Below are 6,732 nucleotides of genomic sequence, written 5' to 3'. Positions count from 1 at the left end.
ACCTGGCTTGTATAAACCACCACAACAAACTGAAGAGAAAAAGCCAAATCTGGAAGAAATGATGGCAAAGCTAATGGAATCTCAAACACAATTTATTACATCTCAAACCTAAACAAATGAGAGGTTTGATCAGTCATTTAGAACTCAACAAGCTTCCATTTTGAATCTAGAAAAACACGTAGGTACTCTTGCTAGCATAATAAGTGAGAGGGAACAAGGATAGCTACCGAGTAATACTGAAGTAAATCCTCGGAGTGAGAATGTTAACATGGTGTCAACAAATTCCGAAAAACCAGCATCAGAAGATGGAAAGGTTTTAGATGTGAGTAACAATGAAGAAGTTACAACACCACCACCACCCGAGTATGTAAAGCCAGTGGTGGCACCATACAGAGGAACCATCCCGTTTCCAAGAGAAGGAGTTGAGTATGAGCAAGTAATAGGTAATAAAGTTTGTGATACCTCTGGAAAGAAGAAGAAGAAGAATAAGAAAATACAAGAAATAAAAATCGTAGAAGTAAACCCGGTGAAGACAGTTTCACCAAAACCTCCACCCTGGTTGGGTGATCCGGGTGAATTTATTGTTCCTTGTCTACTTAGTGATTGTGTCATGTATGATGCACTAGCAGATTTAGGTGCGAGTGTGAGTGTTATGCCTCTTTCATTATATAAGAGATTAGGAGTAGGTGAGTTAAGTCCAACAAAAATGAGTGTTAGACTTTTTGATCAAACCATTAAGCACCCAGTTGGAATTGCTGACAACCTACCCGTTCAAGTAGGTAATTTAACCTTTCTAGTCGAATTTATTGTCATTGACATAGAAGAGGACCCAAACATTCCTCTAATTTTAGGTCGACCATTCTTAGCGTCCACCCGGGTGTTATTTGATGTAAGAGAGGGTAGAATGACACTTAGTAATGATGAAAAATCGATCACCTTTGTGAGTCGAAAGTGTAAATCTCCACCAACCAAAACCGTTTAACCAACAAAAACGATTGGTAAGAACCATGTTGTTTTACCAACTCCAACGGTAGTGCTTAACAATAATAAAACGCCTAAGTGTGGGGAAGATGAAGTAACACCTAATGATGACCTGATAACAAAGAACCCCGCTGTTGATACGAAATTAAACGGCCCCGTTATTAATAGTTCATGAAGAAACTTATTAAACGGATTCGCGATGCTAGAACCAAGGGGAACTTTAAGTTATGTAACCGGTTAGTATCTAATCTATCGCCTAAAGAAAAGGCGAAACTAGTTGAATTTGTGGAAATTACACAGGAATCCGACCAATGGCTTAAAGCAAAAGTCACAGATATGCAGGTTGATTATGGTCCAAAAGAAATTGACGATGAAGTTAATCACAATTTCGACACCACAGCTACCTAAGTGTGAGAAGATTCAAATGTTCTAAAAGGAAAACGCTGTCTAAAGTTAGTTGTTCTGTTCTCGTGTAGTTCCGAGAATGGAACCCGATTGGTCTTTTCCACTAGCAGACACTAAAGAACTAGTTTTCTTTTCCCAATTCTGAATTTTTTTTTATTTTGTAGGTTTTGTATGAAATTTATATGCATTTTTAAATTTAATTTTTGTGTGATTTAAAAAAAAAAACAAAAATTACTTTATTTCATTAAGTTTAAAAAATGATTTCTAAAATTCATCGTAAGTTGAAGACTAGGTCATGGAACCGAAATTGCTTTACCCGAGGGCGGGGCGAAAAATTTTGTTATCATTATTTTTAATTTTATTGATCTAAAGTAAACAAAAAAAAAATTAAAAAACCCAAAAATCTTTCCTTTTAAAACAATCGCTTTAAAAACGACAAATTTTAAATTTTGTCGAGGGACGGACTAGGTAAACATACCGAAACTACCTAAAGTAAAAGGAAACAAAATTTTAAAAATTAATCATTTAAATTGTTTTAAAAAATAAAGGTTTTATAAAATATATATATATGTATATATATATATATATATATATATATATATATATATATATGTTTGTAGTTTATCTTATGTACAAAACAGGGTAAAACAACGCATTTTCAAAGACTGACATTAAAGTTCAACAAAAGCTACTAATTTTAACGACAAGACGTAAAATATCAAATGTGATATAAAACAATATGTTTGCAAACTCGGTATTTTTAATCATTTTTCTACACTAATTACCCTCATGAATTTAAATTTTTACTGATTTCTTGCAAATGAGGGCATTGCATGATCTCAAGTGTGGGGAAGGGTTATAAATTCTCTCGGGTTTATACTTGGTTTAATTGCCAAATTTTGCAAAAATTTGAAAAATTTTCAACTAAATGAATTGAAAATCATGTTTATACATATTTATGAACGATAAAACTAGGTGTTAATACCGAAATTATTGTTACCTCGGAGAGAACATAAATGGAGAAACAACCCAAAACGCTTGAATTCATTTAAAATGGAATAGAAGAGAATAAAAAGGCAAAGAAAAAAATAAATAAAAGCCAAGTGTGGGGAGAATGTACCAAGTTATTCAATTAAAAACTATCTATCACATGTTTCTGTAAAGTTATTGCAGGTGCTTTTGTTTTGGACTAAATTAACTATTTTACCCGGTTTATTGTAATAAAGATGAAAGAAAGATGGATCTACACAATGAATCAATTCCATCATTAAAAGGAAGTAAAGTCTTCCGAAAAAGACACGCGCTTCTTGATTTAGGTCAGAAAGTTGTCGTCCAGACCAGCTGTAGGTTGACGAAAAATCTAGAAAAGTCATCTCTAAAATCAGCAGGAAATCCACGAACCTCAGCATCAAACAGGGTCGCCAAGTGGTCAGACTTATCCTAACCATGAGAGGATCTGCCTCGTAAAATGGGGAGGGCGCCGTGCAAATTAGCTTGATAAGACTAATGAATCAGACCCCCAGAAAAGGATAATCTCCTTAAAGATTAAAAATCAGCATTTAAGCCTGATATTACTCAATCCTCGAGATTGACTTTAAAGACTGAGAATTACAAATTCATGGAATTCGATGATATCTAAACTAGAGCTTGAATGAGAAAATATTTTGATCAAAATTACAAACCGATTTGTTTTCTGAAAACCTATTTTCAATGCGTTCATTACCATTGAACGTAAAATCCTAAGTATTCACCGAAATTCATTAGGTCACCTGAACCAATTCGGGTGTCAACCGTAAGAACGGTGGTTGCATAGCATGGTCGAAGACAGGACCTTGTGCCAGACCGAAAAATTATAGGGTGATCTTTACTATTGCTCCTACAAAGGATAGTAATTGCATCTGACACGTTTTAGACCATGAACAAAAGCATGTCACGGGACATTGCCTTAACAGTTGCTTGTTCAACGCTTTCCTTTACAACCGGACGGTAGTTTACCGAAAGGTAATATACGGAGCAAGTATACTGGACGTGTTGCTTTCCCAATACAAGGTTAGCAAGTGGGTGACATAAAACCATAAGTTTTGAGCTAAAATTTTCAAATCTGAAACCCACCAAACCCACAAAAATAATTTGCAAACACCGGTGAAGGGTTATTTCGAAAAACTTATCTAGGGTAAAATCTAGAATGAATTTTTAAAAGATCAAATGTTTTTATAAAGATCCAATTTCCTTAAAGGATCTAAATTTTCATAGTCATGTGGGACTGTAAACCACATCGTTACTATCATTGTTCATACCGCCGTATCAAAATCACTGATGTATAAAGTGTGAAAATAAAAAAGTGATTCGAGTGAAGTGTGATTTAATTTCAAATTCTGTATTGCTTGAGGACAAGCAACGTTCAAGTGTGGGGATATTTGATAATGCTAAAATGGAACATATATTTAGTATCAATATCCTTCCAATATGTAAAGCTTTTAGTTGCAATTGTTCTATTTTTATGTAATATTCGTTTAAATAAATAAGTGCGAAGACAAAAGAAGAAAACGACGATTTGAAGACGCAAATGACCAAAAAGCTCAAATGTACAAGATATAATTCAAGTGGTTCAATTTATTGATGAGAAACGTCTCAAAATTACAAGAGTACGAGCCGCAAAACGCAAAGTACAAGATATTAAATTATACGAAAGGACGTTCGAAAAACCGGAACCGGGACCTAAGCCAACTATCAACGCGCGACACAACGGAGCTAAAATTACAAGTCAACTATGCACAAGAATATAATATAATATTTAAATAATTATATAAATTATTTATATATTATATATTATATTAAATAACGTCGACAAACTAGCAAACAAAAAATATGTGAGCTGGATCTGACGGCCATGCGATCGCATGGGAAATAGGCATAAAACTCATGCGAGTGCATGAGCCCATGTGAGTGCATGAGATTTGCACTAAAATCTCATGCGACCGCATGAGTTACTGTAGCAGGCCACATCCTATAAATTCGCCAGTTTTATGCGAGTTTTAATACATCTTTTTCTATTTTCTTTCTCTTATCTCTCAATTTATATTTATATTTATATTTTAATTATAATTTTAATTTAAATTAAAAATAATAAGGTTATGGTAGCGAATGTTGTAAGTTTGTAAGTAGTTTGTAAGTCGAAACTCTGTCCGGGTAACGCTATGCGATAAATAATCACTGTAAGCTATGTTCTTCCTTTTTAAATTAATGTCTTGTAACTAAGTTATTATTATGCTTATTTGAGCCGAAGTAATCGTGATGTTGGACTAAAAATTAAGATTGGGTTATTGGATTTTGTACCATAATTGGAGTTTGGACAAAAGAACGACACTTGTGGAAATTAGACTATGGGCTATTAATGGGCTTTATATTTGTTTAATTAAATGATAGTTTGTTAATTTAATATAAAGATTTACAATTTGACGTACCTATAAATAACCATATACACTCGATCGGACACGATGGGCGGGATATTTATAAGTACTAATAATCGTTCATTTAACCGGACACGGGAATGGATTAATAGTCAATGGACTTATTAAAACAGGGGTGAATTATATACAAGGAAAATTGGTGTAATTATAGTTTAAGTCCCCAATTAGTTGGAATATTTGACTCCGGATATAAGAATAATTTGACGAGGACACTCGCACTTTATATTTATGACTGATGGACTGTTATGGACAAAAACCAGATAGGTATCAAATAAACCAGGACAAAGGAAAATTAACCCGTGTAACAATTAATTAAAATCAAAACGTCAAACATCATGATTACGGAAGTTTAAATAAGCATAATACTTTTATTTCATATTTCATCGTACCTTTATTTACTGTCATTTTAATTACTGCAATTTACTTTATCGCAATTTAAATTCTGTCATTTATATTATCGTCATTTATCTTTATGCTTTATTTAAAATCGACAAATTGGTCATTAAACGGTAAAAAACCCCCTTTTTATAATAATAATAATAATACGACTTATATATATATATATATATATATATACATATATATATATATATATATACATATATATATATATACATATATATATATATACATATATATATATACATATATATATATATACATATATATATATATATATATATATATATATATATATATATATATATATATATATATATGTATATATATATATATATGTATATATATATATATGTATATATATATATGTATATATATATATATGTATATATATATATATGTATATATATATATATATATATGTATATATATATATATATATATATATATATAAGTCGTATTATTATTATTATTATAAAAAGGGGGTTTTTTACCGTTTAATGACCAATTTGTCGATTTTAAATAAAGCATAAAGATAAATGACGTCATTTATCTTTATGCTTTATTTAAAATCGACAAATTGGTCATTAAACGGTAAAAAACCCCCTTTTTATAATAATAATAATAATACGACTTATATATATATACATATATATATATATATATATATATATACATATATATATATATACATATATATATATATATACATATATATATATATATATATATATATATATATATGTATATATATATATATATGTATATATATATATATGTATATATATATATATATATATATATATATATATATATATATATATATATATTTATACAAATATAATTGTTTAAAAATATAGCGTTAAACTTGGCTAGTTCCCTGTGGACGAACCGAACTTACTAAAAATTACACTACTCTACGATTAGGTACACTGCCTATAAGTGTTGTAGCAAGGTTTAAGTATATCCACTCTATAAATAAATAAATAACTTGTGTAAAATTATATCGTATTTAATAGTATTTAGTAACAAAAATATAACTATTTCGTATACACCTCTACGCACATCAGTTTTCTCCCTCACTTCAGCAATAAGGAAGTTTCTCCAATTCATATAAACCGTTATGTCGCCGCAATGATATCTGAATTAGAATTTTGGATTGAAAGCAAGATACCTAACCCTATTTCAAAATATGAAAACCGAGATTTCTTCTACTTTGATCCAGCCTCATTTTTCATCAAAAGATTAATTGAAGTTTTTCCGGATTCTACCTAGGAAAGAATACATCAGAATTTCTTCGCAAAAAGAAAGGAAATATATTCTGAACTCGTACAAATCCTCGCTATGTCAAAATTTCCATTTACAACTCCGCAAAGAAAGATCATTCGGGAAATATCTGAAAATTTTAAATTTACTATCGATGATCCTGACTGAGCGGAAGATCTTTTATTTCAAGACACGGTGTCAAAACCTCTTT

Source organism: Rutidosis leptorrhynchoides, chromosome 8 (assembly GCF_046630445.1).
Source record: "Rutidosis leptorrhynchoides isolate AG116_Rl617_1_P2 chromosome 8, CSIRO_AGI_Rlap_v1, whole genome shotgun sequence".
In the NCBI taxonomy this organism is placed as follows: Eukaryota; Viridiplantae; Streptophyta; class Magnoliopsida; order Asterales; family Asteraceae; genus Rutidosis; species Rutidosis leptorrhynchoides.
Note: the sequence above shows the minus strand (reverse complement) of the source record.